Raw genomic sequence first — 20,483 nt, forward strand, 5'->3', positions numbered from 1 at the left:
GTAACAAATACCCTACACATCTCCAACAACCGGAAGTCTTACAAAAGGAGGCGTTACGGCTTATGACACTTCAGCGGCTTACATCTCACTCTGTTCCCATTTTTCATTTATACGCCTTCAATGTTTGCACACGTTATGCACTCATAAGCTGTTATTTTTTTATGATATTTAGGAGATATTGGCGCCTTTAGATGGCACCTGCTATTCCTTTTCTCATTGAGCACGTATACACATGACATACCAAGCCGGCACTTAACAAAAGAAAGGAAACGAAAAAGTCGCACAGTCAGGCAACATAAATGCACTGAAACACTTTTCCACACAAACCACATCAAAAACAAATTTCAACATGAAGTCATCCCGCATTAATGTAGAATAGACAACTCACAACACATTAGAATGGAAAGTCAGCTCACATACAATAAATGCAAATCGCAACAGATGTCACACAAGACACCCCAGAACCTGAAGTGAGCTGTCATACACTGAATGCGGAAAACCAAAAATAGTCAGGTCGCACCAATTCGAATGGGCACAGATAGGAACAGAAACTACAGTCAATAAGTTCTAGCAATATTAATCTTTACCAGAAATCTTTGGAGGACTACTAGCGTTCGCCGTTGTAACGTATATATTGGCCATGGGCCTAGAATTGTTTGAATGGTTATGGGCCTGCGTTCCATTTCCATTATTGTGCGTATTGAACGACGTACTTCAGTATTATATTATGGACATTCCAGCAATAGATAATTTTTGTCTTCCTCCGCGTGGCTACAAATGCATTGCGGACTATTAGCGCGGCAAATTTTATCTAGTAAATGTTTTGTAAACGCGGTACCAAGTCTGAAGTGGTAGACTAGTGTTCGAAAAAGTCTGCTGGCGCTTAATTTGCGAGGTATATGAAAATCGATGCAAAGGACAACGGGAAGTAATACTGAATATTTAGAATTTTCATCGAACCCTGTTTCTTTGTTATTAATCACGTTCCGTCTCATAAATGTCGAGAAGAGTATTCAAGGCTTTACTCGTTCTAGCCTCAATAATAATAATAATACAGTCTTCAGCGCATTTAAATCCATTCCTTCCTAAAGTTAGAACTAACTATATGAAATTTAGAATCATTTTCATGCATATCACTTTTGCGGAATTCCATCAGATTTGATATAAGGTATGCACAATTAAATCTTTCAAGTGCAAAGCCGAAGAATATTTTATGAGTGCATTATCGAAATGATATAGTGTTGTTTAATGAGGGAATAAGTATTATTAAGTGTAATAGATTTATTAATGTTCTTTTTTTCTTGCTCTTTTGTTTCTACAAAATATATTTCTGCGGATTGCTTGTTCCACATGCTAGCATCCAACCTTGTTTTCTGAGCGTTATACTAATCTATTACTGCAGATTAACACATCCTTTGTATCATGTTAGCTACTACTATTTGCCACAATTGTGCTTAATCCCATTTGTTTCCTGTGAGCACTTCCTCCCAACAGTTCTTACTTTGGCGCATCCATTAGTGTACTTATACTTCAATAGTATTTTATGTACCGTAGTAATGAAAATAAATTTAATAAAAAGTAACTGGGGCATATTTCCAGCACCTACATGTGTGATAGAGACTCGTATTGTAAGAAACTTCAAGGAAAGACAATAATAATGCCCTGCAACTACGTTAAAGTACAGCGAATACTCATTGAAAGGATGTTTGTGGATTCCACCCCATTTGATGGCGGATGCAAATCGAACCCGCGTCCATGGCAGAACGACGTGAACAACTAAACGCCGCGGCAAGCAGTCGTGAACTTAAGTGTCTCACATCATAACGAAGAAATGCAGTCATTTGATGAAGCTGAACAGCAATAAAATAAGACGAAAATGTTTTAACACTGACGTGCTGCTATTCAGCGTTACCAGAGTAAGGCCGCGTGAATCTTTACCACGGGCGCTATAACATAAAACTATTCCAAACTTTTCCATTCGAGTTCTGCAATCAGCCCTTCTCGATTGATCAAAAACTTTTTTGGAAGCACCCCCACTTTGCCTGTCTGTCAGGCGACGTCACGATAACCGCGATAGCTCCCCATCTGATATGACGCGTATACGCTGATTACGCCTCATTGGACCGAACGAAAGAAAAATACTTATTTCTGATTCGTCGCCTTTTCGCCATTAGCCCTCTGCTATTGGTCAAAAGTATACGGCCTGCACCCACTTCACCTGTCTGTCACGCCACGTCCCAAAACCGCGAAAACTCGACACGTCAAAGTGGCGTGCACGCGGTAAAGATGCATTAATATGCCGAACAAAACTGCACTTTTTTCGGAATAGCTGCAGGGTGCCCCACTCCGAAAGGAATAAAAAATGGCTGCCGCCGATCGTTCAGGCACTGGCTACTCGCACCTGCCGGAGAGCCTAGGTTTGTTTGCGTACAATAAAACTTTTTGCGTGGCCGTGCAACATTTTCAAGCCCTTTCAGCACGTTTACGACCTCGTTCTGCCAACTCTTCTTTGCTGAGGATCCGTTTTAGCGGCATTCTTAACTTTCCGTTGCATGCCGCCACGATTTTCGACCAGCCACCTTAAGCCAAGTAAGGGAAAGCGGACCAATCGCAGACGCCGGCACCAGCCTGTTCATTCGCTTATCGATTTTCAGTGAACTGGTTCGGCCCCATCAAATTTCTCTCCATTTGAGATTGCTCCTCGCCTCTTGTCAGCCAATTAGATGAGACAAGCCACTCACTGTAGGCAATGTTATTCGTTTTTAAGGCAAGCAAAAATGAACTCCAATAAACGAGGAGAGCGTTTGATTGACCTGTTCACAAAACCCTGCGGGTCACCGCCCGATGCTTGCGTCGGCGGTTACGCAAATTTGACGTCAGAAGATTGGAATAAAAACATATTGGAATAGTTTTGCGTTATAGGGCCCACATTTCGAAATTAATCTGTAGAAAATATGCGCATGGTCCTGCAGTAAGATAACTTTAACTGTTTCTGATACGGATAGGCTCATCTGTGTTTTGACAGGGTTCAGTTTTATTAAATAACATAAGGAACATGAAATATACATAGAAAGTTCGAAAGCTCATCAATATTATTTGATTGTATTACGCTGCTCAGTGTTTGCCACAAAATTGTTTCCCGGTATCAAGAGACGTCTCAGAACGGGTCACGCATGTATTTCAAGCACTCATAATATCATGCCCTACTGACCGGTTGTTATGAACCAAAACACTTGTCATTATATTGATTTATATATCTTTGGGCTTGTCTTGGTTGGGTTAGCGCTTATATTTTCAGCAGCAGTGTGATGTGGCTCGATGAAATTTGCGCAAGTTGCCTTCACGGAAGCTTTCGTAGGTTCTATAATTTTTTCCCATCAGTTTAGGGCCGCCTGGCTGATACAAATAGTATATATCGCCAGCAAAAGAAGGAATCAGTAGAATCTACTTTTTCTCCTCGCATTTTGTTGGGCCCACTGCTCGCATTTGTCCTGCACTTACATGTTTTGTTTGGTTATTTGTTTTGACTCTGTTGCAGAGTTTGATTTTCAGTCCCTCCCCTTTTTCTTGTTGTTGCTGTTCTTCTTCTTTTTTTTTGCCGTTTGCTTGTAATATGACGCGTCCCTGACCAGGATGATTTTTCTTCAACTGCGAAGCTTTTCTTTCGAGGAACCCATATGGGTTCCTCGAAAGAAAGAAGGGAAAATTTGCACCCACATGTATAGGACAGGCCGCCAATGGAATCTGAACCTGGCAACGTTTAACGTTAGAACGTTATCCAGTGAGGCGAGTATAGCAGTGCTATTGGAGGAACTAGAGGGTAGTAAATGGGATATAATAGGGCTCAGTGAAGTAAGGAGGCCAAAAGAAGCATATACAGTGCTAAAAAGCGGGCACGTCCTGTGCTACCGGGGCTTAGCGGAGAGACGAGAACTAGGAGTCGGATTCCTGATTAATAAGGATATAGCTGGTAACATACAGGAATTCTATAGCATCAACGAGAGGGTGGCAGGTGTTGTTGTGAAACTTAATAAGAGGTACAAATTGAAGATTGTACAAGTCTACGCCCCTACTCCAGTCATGATGACCAGGAAGTCGAAAGCTTCTATGAAGACGTGGAATCGGCAATGGGCAGAGTGAAAACAAAATACACTATACTGATGGGCGACTTCAATGCCAAGGTAAGCAAGAAGCAGGCTGGAGACAAGGCAGTGGGGGAATATGGCATAGGCACTAGGAATAGCAGGGGAGAGTTAGTAGTAGAGTTTGTGGAACAGAATAATATGCGCATAATGAATACCTTCTTCCGCAAGCGGGATAGCCGAAAGTGGACGTGGAGGAGCCCGAACGGCGAGACTAGAAATGAAATAGACCGCATACTCTGCGCTAACCCTGGCATCCTACAAGATGTGGACGTGCTCAGCAAGGTGCGCTGCAGTGACTATAGGATGGTAAGAACTCGAATTAGCCTAGACCTGAGGAGGGAACGGAAGAAACTGGTACATAAGAAGCCGATTAATGAGTTAGCGGTAAGAGGGAAAATAGAGGAATTCCAGATCAAGCTACAGAACAGGTATTTGGCTTTAACTCAGGAAGAGGACCTTAGTGTTGAAGCAATCAACGACAATCTTGTGGGCATCATTAAGGAGTGTGCAATAGAAGTCGGTGGTAACTCCGTTAGATAGGATACCAGTAAGCTATCGCAGGAGACGAAAGATCTGATGAAGAAACGTCCATGTATGAAAGCCTCTAACCCTACAACTAGAATAAAACTGGCAGAACTTTCGAAGTTAATCAACAAGCGTAAGACAGCTGACATAAGGAAGTATAATATGGATAGAATCGAACATGCTCTCAGGAACGGAGGAAGCCTAAAAGCAGTGAATAAAAAACTAGGAATTGGCAAGAATCAGATGTATGCGTTAAGAGACAAAGCCGGCAATATCATTACCAATATGAATGATATAGTTCAAGTGGCTGAGGAGTTCTATAGAGATTTATACAGTACCAGTGGCACCCACGATGATAATGGAAGAGAGAGTAGTCTAGAGGAATTCGAAATCCCACAGGTAACGCCGGAAGAAGTAAAGAAAGCCTTGGGAGCTATGCAAAGGGCGAAGGCAGCTGGGGAGGATCTGGTAATAACAGATTTGTTGAAGGATGGTGGGCAGATTGTTCTAGAGAAACTGGCCACCCTGTAAATGTGCTGGATATAACCAACCTTTATATATAGCTTTCATTGATTACGAAAAAGCGTTTGTTTCGGTCGAAACCTGAGCAGTCATAGAGGCACTACGGAATCAGGGTGTAGACGAGCCATATGTAAAAAATACTGAAATATATGTATAGCGGCTCTACAGCCACTGTAGTCCTCCATAAATAAAGCAACAAAATTCCAATAAAGAAAGGCGTCAGGCAGGGAGATACGATCTCTCCAAGGCTATTCACAGCGTGTTTACAGGAGGTATTCAGAGACCTGGATTGCGAAGAATTGGGGATAAGAGTTAATGGAGAATACCTTAGTAACTTGAGATTCGCTGATGATATTGCCTTGCTTAGTAACTCAGGGGACCAATTGCAATGCATGCTCGCTGACCTGGAGAGGCAAATCAGAAGGGTGGGTCTAAAAATTAATCTGCAGAAAAATAAAGTAATGTTTAACAGTCTCGGAAGAGAACAGCCGTTTACGAAAGGTAGGGAGGCACTGGAAGTGGTAAGGGAATACACCTACTTAGGACAGGTAGTGACTGCGGATCCAGATCATGAGACTGAAATAGTCAGAAGAATAAGAATGGTCTGGGGCGTCTTTGGCAGGCATTCTCAAATCATGAACAGCAAGTTGCCACTATCCCTCAAGAGAAAAGTATACGACAGCTGCGTCTTACCAGTACTCACGTATGGGGTAGAAACCTGGAGGCTTACGAAAAGGGTTCTGCTTCAATTGAGGAAGACGCAACGAGCTATGGAAAGAAGAATGATGGGTGTAACGTTAAGGGATAAGAAAAGAGCAGATTGGGTGAGGGAACAAACGTGGGTTAATGACAACTTAGTTGAGATCAAGAAAAAGAAATGGGCATGGGCAGGACATGTAATGAGAAGGGAAGATAACCGATGGTCATTAAGAGTTACAGACTGGATTCCAAGGGAAGGGAAGCGTAGCAGGGGGCGGCAGAATGTTAGGTGGACGGGGGAGATTAGGAAGTTTGCAGGGACAACATGGCTACAATTAGTACATGACCGGGGTAGTTGGAGAAGTATGGGAGAGGCCTTTGCCCTGCAGTGGGCGCAACCAGGCTGATGATGATGATGGTATACGTTAGTGTTCAACTTCAACATAATCATACTACCAATAATCATCATCATTTATTTTACCCTTCAACGTCCCAGTGGGGCGTTACCTACGGGCGCAGCAAATACTATATATATATATATATATATATATATATATATATATATATATATATATATATATATATATATATATATATATATATAATAGAGATGGAGCTGTAAGGCAGCACAAGCACAAAATTGAAAATGTCGCAATAAGGTTACAGAGCATAATACAACAAAAATTATAACGTATGATATATGAATGCACGAATATTACGTATCAACACTTTTAATAAGTAGTATGAAAGGGCGGAGTAAATACAAAATTAACATGTTACATATGTGAGAAGCATAAGGCGATTCTTCCCTTAATCTAGCCTTTGCTGTGCGTCGTTTGCTCGTCGTCACCTCCATTCCTTGCTTGCGTCCTTACGATCATGCACAGCTCAAGCAGGCACTCGTACCTCTTGAGGCGGCTTAGACCGCTGCTAACACTTTCCAGTCACTTCATTCTCCTTGATGCCTGCGCATCATGCACGCGTAGCTAAGGAGCATTACAATGGTGATGTGAACGCAGATGAAAATATATTTAAGCCTGGGGACAGGTGCTTATCCCTCCTGTCCCAAAGCGAGACGGTCATGAGAATTCTGAGCCGTAGGGTAGTTAGCCCGAACAGATTTTAGAAACACTCTTCTAGCAGCTGCAAGTAGTTCGAATGTAACTACATTAGGGAAGGTGACTCCGGAGCAGCGCATCATTAGCATAGGGCTGAAGAACGGACGATAGCCATAAAGAAGCGTGGCTTCAGAGTGGATTTCGGGCATTCACTAACACAACCGGATTTCATTTCCCGGCGGGTCATCAAGTCCCCAGTCATTCTGCCTCCCCCTTCCCCCATTTTTTTCCTTCTTCCCTTCCGGTCGTCCTTCTTTTTCCAGAAGATTTTCCCCGGTGCGTGCGCTCTTGTTTGTGAGGAGCGATAATTTTTGTTATAATTAGCCAGCATACGGGAGTGTGGTCCGGCATCTGGACCTGAGCGGCGCAATCCAGGCCCTCGCGATGACACGGAACGAGAATGCGGCGAAGCAAACGCGGAACAAAGCCAGCGTTGCGTGCGGTCCGACGTGGCCCCATCGCATGGGCCGAAGTCCAGGCCGCATCGTTATGGCAGCCTCATTTGGGACTCCTCCAGTCCGGGGCACCAGTTACGGAGGCTCGCTGCGGGCTCCCGCAACTCTGCCTGCCGCGCACAGAGCCTTTCTGCGGCCGCCACTGTGCGTACTAATCCCTCGCATAACGCGCGGAAAAGAAAATTACCGCTTCCTTCCTGCAAGAGGAACAGCAGCTATGCGCTCTGGACACTCGACCGCCAGCACCACCGAAACATGGCAGTGCAAAAATAAAAAATGAAGGAATAAAAATCAGATACTAAAAAAAAGAAAAGAAAACGTGCCATTTATAAAGCGCCGTCCAGAAGACCGTAACATGAAAAAAAAATAAATAGGGCTTTGTTACCAAAGCCAGAACCGCTCAACAGTTCTGCGTAATATTTGCATGATTCGGTTTCCTCTTTTGCCTGCCCCCCCCTTCCTTTCTTTTTCTTTTTTTTTCACATCATTTCTTTTTCCGTTGTCAGGTTTACGAGCTCTCATTCGGCTCTTATTGCATTGTTTCCAGAGTGGGTGTAATGTTCTCGAAGAAAGGCGATTCCTTCGATTTCTATTTCTTTTTTGTTCTCGCTTGAATCCATCCCACTAACCGAACATCTTAGATGACGTACGAAATTTGCTTATCCCGCCATTTGCGCGGGCTAGCTAGAGGACACACGCCGGTAATGCACTGCTGGCTGTACGGCAACGTATTTCAAGACACTGAAACAACAGTTCTGACGTCTTGTTTTCATGAATATGAGTGCGTTGTGGTTAAAGTCTGTCATCTTCCCGGAATGTACCCAGCGGAGGTGCACGATTGCTTCTACATTATGCATGCTGCTGTTCTGAATAATTGCAGTTGCAGAACCGACGAAAGAAATAAGTGTTATCTATCATGCAAATAGTTTGCCTTCACCGACACGTAGCGCTAAGCTTTAGCGGGAGGGCAACAATGAAAGCAAGCACTGTGCCTGCAGTACGCGCACTGTGTATTATATTGCTTGGCAATACACCTATATTTACTCCACTACGTTTTGCATGAGCTTCATTTCCATGTATGTTGCAGCCTCGCTCTGAAACTTCAAGGGAAGCTTTAGAATGCTAAGTACTAATTTGTAGGTCATTTGTGCATGATTAAGTCGTAGACTTCTAAAGTGAATTCTGCGACAGGTATAAGCGCTAAAGAAGCTGATAAAGTTAAAGAAAATGCGGTTGGTTACCCTGCATGCAACAGCGACGAAGGAAATAAAATGGCGGCATATTTGTGTGCACACGTGAGGAAACACGTCCGGCGGTCAGATTTTCATACCTGGTGCAATGACATCCCATAGAGTAAACGCGGACAGAAAACTTACACACAGACGACACTTTTGCCGTTCTCGTGTACTTGCAGTCGCGTCCATTATACACCAGAAATGAATACATACCAATGAGCCCAACTTTCAGTACTTTTGAATGCGGTCAGAACCTGCTATACTATAGCTTCATTCCATTCTACTGCAAAGCAGAGCACTCGTTTCAAAGCTTACATTGCGGACATCAGTCCGAACTAGCAGCCCATAGGCCACCTCATTACAATGCAGGCATCACGATTAACACTCCCATTATGGGCGTCTAATTTGTTACGTAGAACACGGGGCTGGTTCTTGCGCACAAAGGAGTCACTGATGAGACGTACACGATCGTTAGGTTACAGAAATACATTACAGATGGCTACCCTACCCCAGAACTTCAGGCCTCTGAATTTGGACGTCTGGCGGATCCCCACTAGTGCCCCTAGTCTTAAGCTTGCTGTATACGCAAAGCTAGAATGGCCGACAACTACGGACCAGTCCCGCTCTCCCTTTTTTCCCGCATTGATGAAAGAGCTTTCCGGGGAAGACGTCCTTTTTCCATGATTTTGGTAGGACTGCCAGCCTTGGCGGCGGGAAGAACACACGCGTTAATCATGCGCCGACACAGAAGCGACCTAGATGAGTGCACTCCTGCTGCGGCAGGATTGACGCGTGACCGCGCTGCATGAATGTATAGAAAGAATAAACACTTGCATTTATCCCAAATCCATTAGGCAAACCTACGACAACGAACGCCAAACCCATGGAAGAGGTAGAGAAAGCTTAGCTTTAAAAGGCGAAGAGTCTTCAGAAAGCCTGCATTTCTGGCAAGTATGACACAGTGTTGAACTTTACCAGAATTTTAACGGGCCTTTACATGCGAAAGCAGGCGGATACAGAATGCAAGTCTACTAAATTTGTTCTGACCAGACATGATTGTCTTACCGACTCGGCAACCTATGCCAGATTTAAACATGTGTACTTCAGCTTGATCAAGCACACTAGTCACAATATTGTACTGGAGTCTGAAAAAATACGATTTGCAAGCACGACATACACACACACACACTCACACACACACACACTCACACACACGAATATATATATATATATATGTATATATATATATATATATATATATATATATATATATATATATATATATATATATATATATATATATATATATATATATATATATATATATATATATAAAGTCGGAACCGTTGAAATTAAATAATTGTTCTGTGTAACGTGTAGCGTCGCTCAAGTCATGCATATGCAGTTCGTGTCTGAGAATACTTACAACCCACCTTGTGCTTACGTGCCATCGTTCTCCAGGGCAGTGTGCTCAGTCCTTTTAATCTTTATGTATGATTTGGCATGATGTGTTTTCTTAAGAATCATACAATTCGCGGACGGCTATGTAGTTTGTCACAGAACCGACCCTGGTGCGGTGCTGAACACAAGGCTCTGCAAACTGACTTGTACGCCATCCCTTTATGGTGCACATCCTAATTAACGCCACTTAACTTCTCTACAACCAAATCATGCCCCTTTTCCATCGGACATCCTTGAATCCTACCTCAGATTATTTTGATGATAGCTGCGTATCACCTACCACAACTTGCAAGTATGCTCGAATTCATTTCAATCCCGTTTTATCATGGCACCATCACATTAGTCTAATTTTGGCTTCAGCTAAAGGTTTAGTTGGCATGGTGAAGCATAACCTAAAGCAGAGACCTGCGCACTTGCGTAAACTCGCGTCAATTACACTAATTAGCACCAAGATTGAATATGCGTCTGCTATTGAAGATCCTGACCAAGCATTACACAATCAATGGCATCGAATAACTACAAGATACTGCTCTTCTTTCATCTACGCATAAATTCGCGCTACTCTAATGTAACATGTTTAAGGTATCTGCCGAGTTGTAACTCCTATCAATGTAAACCACCACGAAATTGCTCGCCTTTCGCTGTTCAGTAAAGTAAACAATCATCCATCTTCCCTCGGCGCAATCATTTATGTGAATCTGGACGAATTCACTTGTTGCACATAATCTTTAGCCCATTCATTCACACCTCGAACCACAACTGACTGGAATAAACTACCATCGCACATTGTAACTGAATTTGACTTCACCAAACTTCAAGAACTATTGCGCAGTCATGCCATATAGTACTCAAGCTTAGCCTATGTTATGTCTGTATATTTTGGTAATACTTGCATGCGCATTAATTTTGTTGTTATATTGCTCTCGTGAATATTATCTACTATTTAATCATACCTGCATATATTACCCTCTACCTTCTTGCTTTGCCATGGCACTTATATCCTATAATTATCCCGGTTTCCGTTGTTACCCTTCATTTCTCTACTCTATTTCTCTTCAGCGCATGCCCCCTCCCTCCACCTACGTAATACCTGGGGCAGGGAGAGGGGGGGGGGCACTTGCTCGTAAATATATAAGCTCTTCTTACGTAAATAAGGTCTTACTTCCGCAGGTTTGTGGAAAATTTCGCCCATGTTGCCCGTCCCCTTACTGACCTCCTGAAGAAAGACGTTCCTTTCTGTTGGGGCTCTGAACAAGCGTCTGCTTTCTCGTAGCTCATCATGCTGCTTACCACACCTCCTGTTCTCGCCCATTTTGACCCCTCCGCTCCGACAGAAATCCGCACTGACGCCAGTGGCTACGGCATCGGCGCAGTTTTAGCTCAACGCCAGTCGCCTCCTCTCTCCCGCCGAGCGCAATTACTCGATTACTGAGCGCGAGAGCCTCGCCCTCATTTGGGCGGTGGGCAAGTTCCGACCCTACATATATGGTCGAGCATTTACAGTTTCAACCGACCACCACGTCCTTTGTTGGCTTTCCTCCCTCAAGGATCCCACCGGACGTCTCGGTCGCTGGGCCCTACGGCTGCAAGAATACACATACACTGTGGTCTACAAGTCGGGTCGTCTACATCAGGACGCCGACTGCCTGTCTCGTCATCACGTCGATGTACCGGACGGTTTAGTGGATGTCGCACCGATCTGCGTTCTTTCGCTCTCAGCCTTGCAAGACATCGGCGCTGAACAACGACGCGATGAGTCGTTACGCCCCATTATCGAACGCCTGCTCTCTGATCCGTCTGACCCATCCCTTCACATGTTCGTGCTACAAAATGACATCCTGTATCGCCGCAACATGCACTCCGACGGGCCCGAGCTCCTAACCGTCATTCCGTCTCATGTGCAACAGATTGTACTACAGCAACTGCACGATGTTCCCACCGCTGGACACCTTGGCGTCACGCGGACCTATGACCGAATTCAGCGACGGTTTTTCTGGCCCCGTCTCAACCGCTCCGTCCCGCGCTATGTTGCCGCGTGTGAGTCGTGTCAACGCCGAAAAAGACCAGCTGTGCCTCCTGCCGGACTGCTGCAGCCTTTGGATATACCAGCCGACCCTTATTTTCGCGTTGGACTTGATCTCCTCGGGCCATTCCCTATATCCAAGAACGAAAATAGGTGGATTGCTGTCGCTACGGACTATACAACTCTCTATGCCATTACTAGAGCCCTACCGACCAGTTGCGCTAAAGACGTCGCTGATTTCTTGCTTCACGACGTTATCTTGCACCACGGTGCACCTCGTCAACTTCTCATCGATCGCGACAGATACTTTCTTGCCAAAGTCATAGACGACCTACTTCGATCATGTGCTCATAAACACAAACGCTTACCATCCTCAAACTAACGGTCTTACCGAACGCCTGAACCGCAAAATAACTGACTTGCTAGCAATGTATATTTCCTCCGATCATCGCGACTGGGACATTGCTCTACCATTTGTCACGTTCGCCTACAATTCCTCGCGCCACGACACAGATGGCTATTCACGCTTCTATCTCCTCTTCGGCCGTGAGCCGACTTTGCCTTTCGAGACTCTCCTTTCGACCACGCTCGACTCGCCGACAGAGTACACTCGGGATGTCATAACCACAGCGACCCAAGCACGCCAGATTGCCCGCATTCGTCTTTCTGCTTCACAGACACGCCAGAAGTGCCATTACGACCAGCGCCATCACGACCTGCATCACGAACCAGGTGCTCTTGTACTAGTGTGGTATCCAACTCGGCGTGTTGGTCTTTCTGAGAAATTCCTCTCGCGATACTATGGCCCTTACCGCATCCTTCGCCAGGTGACCCCTGTCACATATTAAGTCTCTCCGCTGAATGCCACGGTGCCTTCACCTCTCTCTGACATCATCCACGTCAGCCGTCTCAAACCTTACTTTTCTCATACCGATGAGCCGCACCAGTCAGGTGCTTTTTCCAACGGGGGTGATGTCACAGTCGGTAATGTGGGAAGAAGAGAACGCTAATGGTGGCCTTGGAGACGACGAAGAAGTGTTTAGCAGTATCGAGGCTCTACGCTGGTTGGCTCAGCCATTAAAAGCCATCTGTAAATAGGCAAACGCTTCTTCCTTCCCGTAACGTCATATATATATATATATATATATATATATATAGGCCTGCATGTGTGTGTGGGCGCGCGCGTGTTGTGTTGTGTTGTGTGCGTGTGTGCGTGCGTGCGTGTGTGTGTGTGTGTGTGTGTGTGTGTGTGTGTGTGTGTGTGTGTGTGTGTGTGTGTGTGTGTGTGTGTGTGTGTGTGTGTGTGTGTGTGTGTGTGTGTGTGTGTGTGTGTGTGTGTGTGTGTGTGTGTGTGTGTGTGTGTGTGTGTGTGTGTGTGTGTGTGTGTGTGTGTGTGCAGTTAGCAGGTTCTGGAAGTGGCAAATTCACTTAAAGAGGATGCGTAAGGTAGCACTGTAGATTCTCAAATATCCAGAATTAATTATCATTGTTCGTGAAGCAAAGGCGATGTGGTCATTGTCATGTAAGTGATACCTAACGTTCCCAGTATTTATAGCTTACACTAGTTCCGCGGAACTACTACGTATGTGGCCGCATTACAACGCATGGCCTGCCACACAAGAAGATTGTGATCTGATCCCGAGCTCCTACGTAGCGGAGGACTCGACAAAAAAACAAATACACTTAGAAAGGGCTTTTGAATTTTCCTTGCATTGGCCCCAACTATGTGCGGTACCTTTAGGGACCGTTTACACCAGGCTCTATAGCAGTGAGGTTAGCTTTTAGCAGAACACTCCAAGCAGATAAATAGGTACGTCTGCAGATTTATAACAGAGAATGACGACGGCTATTGCTATTATTCCGTAGGACTAACGCTGAATTAAAGAAAAGGAACACACCAACTAACATTTATTTAAAAAACCAGACGTTTCGGAGCCCCACCCCTTCCTTCTTAAAGGGTGAAATGACGTGAGGCGTAGCAGTGCTTATATGGGTTCTTGGGGCGCTTTGACAGGCACGCGGACACTATGCGTAGACACTGAGAATAAACAGTGGGAAGTGTTCCTGACGAGCGGTCGATGTCAGTCGAGGCCTTCTGGATGTGCCAGGATTCCAAAAGCTGCCGCCGCCACCGCTCGTTCTTTTCTCGCTCCAAGACAGCGCCGTCGGGGGCTAATCCGCTGATGAAAAAGCTCGCAGTGTTATGCCACAGCACTGTGTTCTCTGTTCAGGTGGTGAAGGTCATTCTTGAGTTGACGAATTATTTCCGGGAAGTTCTTCGCCTCACCAGTATACGACGCGGGGCATTCGGTGCAGGTGGTATTGTAAACGATGGCCTGCGCCTTTTGGACAGGGACGCGGTCTTCAGGACGTGGGAGGACGCCACCGACCGTAGAGAGAGGCTTGCGAGTGACGTCAGCCCTTGCCCCTCGCAGTACACGAGCTCGAATATCCCGCTGACGTCTCGAACGTACGAGGCCGAGACCCGACGCCGTTGCTAGGGTGTGTTTCGGCAGCCGCCGTCTTCCTTCTCGTTGCGTCGGCGGAGGGCAGGGTGAAGAAATGCCCATTTATTACCGCTCATCCCAAGGTCACACATTACTGTCTTCCTTCTGGAGGTGCGGGGACGGGCAAATTGATTCGGCTGTCTTGACGACACTTCGGACTACAGAAAGCTTGTGGCAGATGATATATAGCAAGACAGAACATCTTCGCACGATATCAGCGCGGACGCACTATACATACATACATACATATATATATATATATAGTGCGTCCGCGTTGATATCGTGCGAAGATGTTCTGTCTTGCTATAAATCGGTCGCTGTGCAGAGATCTCGCTAGATATCCCTCGGCTACTGTTTTTTGTTGAACAACAAAAATAAGCCATAAAATTATCAAAGTTGAAAAAAACAGATATGTAACGAAGAAAAACTTGATAAAGCACCTAATCATAATAAACTCAGGGATCCCGCTACGAAGATTTCAAAGAGTTAATTCGACGTCTAACACTTTTCCCGCCGCTACGTAAATGTTGTACCCGCCGTGGTTGCTCAGTGGCTATGGTGTTAGGCTAATGAGCAGGAGGTCGCGGGATCGAATCCCGGTCACGGCGGCCGCATTTCGATGGGGGCGAAATGTGAAACACCCGTGTACACAGATTTAGGTTCACGTTCAAGAACCTCAGGTGGTCGAAATTTCCGGAGTCCTCCACTACGGCATGCCTCATAATCGGAAAGCGGTTTTCGCACATAAAACAAAATTGAAAAAAACCTAAATGTTGTGTACGATTCGCAAGGTTTTAACTGTTGATGTGCAAAACGTCCACGTCGTAAACATGAATGGCAGGCTCAACCGTGCATGAGAACCAAGTGAGGGCCTTCACATATGCCTGAAACTTCTGATATGGCACGCAATAAAACTTATATTGCACGTTTCTTTTTTGGTGAATTGCCAGTATCACATCAGTCAGGTATAGTAACGTATCCGCATTTCAAACAATCTCTTTCTCCATTGCCGCAAGAACACCAAGAGGAAGAGCTCAGCACATACATACATCATACCAGTTGCTCTGGTACAGCGATCTCTATCAAGTGCAAGCATTTCACGACTTCGGCGTCAGTCTGTATTACATTACTGCACGAGGTGCATTTTCACTGAGCGAAATATGCAAAGCTCTCGGTGGACAGCAAGAAGTAGCCAAGGAGTAGCCGGCATTGTATGCTATGCGCCAACATCTCCTTATGTCAATAAAAAAATGTGGTTTAAGGAAGAACTATGCAACAATACCGTAACTCGACATGCGCCAAAGAGGACACAAAAGGTGCAAACTGCGCTGACGATTATTGCTGATTTATCAACAAGCCGAAATCTTTAATTTATATATCAAGCCATCCTTGTGGCGTTATTAGGCGTCTTATTTCTAATGTGATAAACGCGACATCAGCGTGAACTAATGCACTTTCTTTTTTTTCCTGGAAGATTGGCACGCATAAGGCACACGTGGTGTGCCGAGGACCACCAATTTACTGATTTATACAACACATATTTCCCTGATGCTTCAGCTGTACTATGCGCAAGAGCGTACGGATCACGCACCCATATAAATGTCAGTTTATTTGGAACGTACTCTGCCGAAAGCCGTAACTTCACCTCTGAATTCTGTTTACGGTGGACTCGGCGGCTAAAGTGCTTAGCACCGGCAATCCAGATGTTCCAATGAACTTTGAGGTGCACATACGAATCTACCATCATTAAACACGTTCTCTCGTAGGGACCCAAAATACAGAACACCCTAAAATTGAATGAGAAAATGTCTTCTACCTATTTATCGTTAGTAAAGTTTTATTTTATTCATTTTGAACTTGGGCTACCTTGGATTACCTCAATCTACTTAATTTTGAACTAAGTTGAGGTAATCGAATAAACGCACTTTTGTAATAACGCAACGCGGCACAAGAGACGTGAGAGGTCTGCCTCTCGCAGACGACGTATATATGTTAGAGTGATCTATATAGCCTCTGCATTGGCTGTCATTTCGTCGCCTGCTACAGCCCTGCCATTCTTGTGTACGAGTAGCTTTGTGAATCCGAGCAGCTGCATTATCCGTATAGTACACTTCGCAAGTGAACAGAAAGACAAATATTTACGCTATTTCCTAATGAACAGGGAAGCTTCAAAGCTCATTGTGCTCGACAAAGCAATGCTATTTTCCTAATTAGCGCGTCCAATCACTTATCTAAGCGAATTTATGGAAACTAAAGCTACAAGTTCTTTTGAAAAAGAAAGAGCGGCTCAGCAGCATTAGCAAGCCATGTTTCCCGAAGCATGTACGAGACGTTCTGTAATCCAAAGTACCAAGACACGAAAGACAGATACAAAATAGGGTAATTTCTATGTAGTAAAGTAATGCATTGTGGTTACTGGGGATATTGCATTTGTGAAAATTAAAAATCAGAAAGCTGAATCAGTAGTCAAGATTACTTTCGATGTTTTCCGCTTTAAATCGATGACGACGAATCCGTACGCATAACCAAGCATTAGCTAATACATTGTGCGAACAGGAACTTCTTGTCGATGTTTGATATGCAGTATCCTGCCTGGCGGTTATGCGCTCCTCACTTTCCTTTTGAAGCCATTTTTTTTCTTTTCTTTTTACTCAAACGCCTTACTAGGAACATCCAGCGAGGAATCTTCCAAGAACTGAATTACCTCATAGCGCAACCCATTATTCTGTTCATTTTTCTGTTTTCGATGTATTGTGCAACTGTCGAAGAAGGATGGTCTCAAAGAGCACCACTTTCTTCGGGATGCCAGGACCGGCCTTTCTGCCGGCATCCATGCACGTCTTTTTTTTTTCATTTACAATACTGCCAGTCTCATATCGACACCATAGCAGGTGGGCATATGATTATACATACAGTGCATGTTTTATATGCCGAATAGTAAGAGCATCAAAACATCTAAATGCAAATACATCAAACAGGTTCAATGCACAATTTTACAATACTAATAATGTGAATAACAAGACCAACTAACATAAATAGTACACTTCAGGTTACATGTACGTAAAGATTATTACAATGTTATAAAAACAAAGAAAGAAACAAAGGAGGTAAATGTTTAGCTATATAGTTCAGAAAATGGCAGTTCTGACGATTATATGTGTATAAGAACTATTATTTCCTAACTACTTATTTCATCTTCTAATAACTTAACAAAATCAGACTGCGATATTGAGTTAGTTATAAATGCATCCAGGTTATTCCACTCGCGAGTAACATGGGGGAAAAAGGAAGACTGAAAAGTATCGTTATTACAAAGGAACTCGTTTAGTCTATATGGATGATTATGACGCCTAGTGGTATGGGAAAGCCAGTGCCATTTGTGTCCACTTCCACGCATCGCGACTTAATATTACACACTGTGAGGGTACAGATACCCTTGCAAAACAGCCAACAGCGGCCGTGCAAATGAAACACATGCTTAGACGAACTAGCTGCAATGATGTCGCCATGCGAGATCTCAGTAGCAATGGATGAACGGATCAAAAACCAGCCGTGGTTACTTGGGGCCTATGGCAGTGGGCTGCTAAGCACGAGGACGCGGGATGAAATCCCGGCCACGGCGGCTGCATTTCCACGGGGGCGAAATGTGAAAACGCCCGTGTACTCAGATTTATGTGCACGTTAAAGAACCTCAGGGGGTCCACATTTCCGGAGTCCCGCACTACGGCGTGCCTCATAATCAGATCGAGGTTTTGGCACGTAAAACGCCATAATTCTTTTTTAACAGACCAAAGGGCGAGAAAAAGAACACGTCACATGAAAAGTTGAAAGTTTATTTGCGTGACTGATATGAAGAGGTGCTCGATTCACAATTTAAAAAAAACGGCGGTAAAATGTTTTATTGTGATGGAAATTATATGCACACTCCAGCGCATTTCTTCCGTCGCCGTCGCCGTGAGGTTCCTCATAAATTCCAAGGAAAATAATATTGTCGCCGCGCGCCGTGTGCTCTATGTGCGAGCGTGCGAGCGAGGAAAACGGGCCGCAAGCGCACCATCTCCTGTCGCACGCGAGGCACGGGTGTGATGCGAGGAAGGAAGGGCGTTCTTCGCCGGCGGCTGCTGCTTACGGCGCGGCCGTTCGGGCGCTGTGTCTCGATAGTGATCTGCGACGCGCCCAAAGCGCGTGCCCGCGCAGGCCTCGTGTTCGAGGCGATCTGTGAAGGTTGCAGAGTGCGCGTAGTGCCGGTGGCGTCGTACGCGCTGTGCCTTCGACGTTTCGTTCCCGCTGAAGCGAAAGATAGACGAAGGTCAATTCGCTTGCTGCTGCCGAGATTCCTCACTCCAGCATTTTGACAGCGAGTTTCCGCTCTCGTCGAGCGAGATGTGTTCATGTTTACCTGTGCTCGCCTGACGCCCTGCTTGTTAATTTAGTTCAACCACGTTCGCGGGCTAGTTGGTTTGAATCCGCGATAGAGTGCATAAGCGCGACTAAACGAGGACGTAGAAACATACATAGAGACAGAGCTGTCTCTGTGTGTCCGTTTCTTTCTGCATCCTCGTTCCGCCGGCCGTTCACATCTTATTGTTGTAAATTTAGTTAGTAAGCGAATGCTTACAAGTGGATACGGCCAATAAAACTACTATCCCTACTTCGTATAGCTATCTACTAATTTGCTATCGCAATCGGTGCTTCGCCTGCCTATCGGGCGACGCACCGAAATATATATATATATATATATATATATATATATATATAGCAGCGCAGCCCTAACCATGCGCCATTATTGTTATCCTTGAGCATGAAAGCGAAATCATAATGCCGTGTTTGTGCCCACTGCTCTCTTCATTTTACAGCTGCTGACAGGTCCTTTTGATTTCATTCACAGCCTCGTGAAGCCAGCGCACTAACTTTCTTAAAAAAAGAAGGCGGCCCCTTTCCTCCTTGAAAATAATTCACGCCGTTTCAGTTGCGTAGAAGCCGGAATTCGGACGTTCCGGTGCCAGGCCCACGAAAGGGCGTAGGGCAGGGCAGGGCGGAGCCAAATAGCACGGAGCTACCGGTCTTCAGTCATCTACTAAGGGGCGCATTCACATCGGCGACTGACAGAGGTCGCGCGACCAAGGAACGAACTCACAGTGACAAATGTTCACACGGGAAAGCGCGACCTGCCCACCGCCGCACCGGAAATGTCTCGCGACTGGCGCTCGCACCACTATCGTCACGTAAAATAACCATCAGCGTATACCGACGTCGTGCGCCATTGCAGCTGATTGGTCGTGCAGCTATGGGATTGCATTTGAGCGACTGAAAAGTCGAGCAGTGAGCAACTGGCCCAAAACGTTTGCATTCCGACCAAAGCGACCATTTGCGCGACTGCTCGCTTTGCGCCACACTTAGCCGTGCGAACTGTGCGAGTCGCCGGCGTGAATGGGCCCTAAGAAGTGCTCCGCGAACCAAATATTGCCCAAAGAATCGATGGTGCGCTCGCAACAACTGGTAAACCAGGCAAAAGTGACGGGGCACTCCACTGTATTGCGCGCGAAAATCGAAAACGCGCGAGGTGGGACTGTTAAGACGAACCGAGGCACCCAGCGGAAACCATTACTGAGAAACAAAGCCGAAAGGCAGCGCCGCTGCGCAGGGAACAAGGCAGGGGAATGTTTGGAGGTGAACGCCAGTTAAATTAGAAAATATTAAGTGGGACTATTTATAGAAAGCTCGTGAAATATATTTAAAAAATTTCAAGATAGCGCTTTATATTAGCGCTTTGCGTATTTAATTATGACGTCA

Source organism: Dermacentor variabilis, chromosome 1, assembly GCF_050947875.1.
Source record: "Dermacentor variabilis isolate Ectoservices chromosome 1, ASM5094787v1, whole genome shotgun sequence".
In the NCBI taxonomy this organism is placed as follows: Eukaryota; Metazoa; Arthropoda; class Arachnida; order Ixodida; family Ixodidae; genus Dermacentor; species Dermacentor variabilis.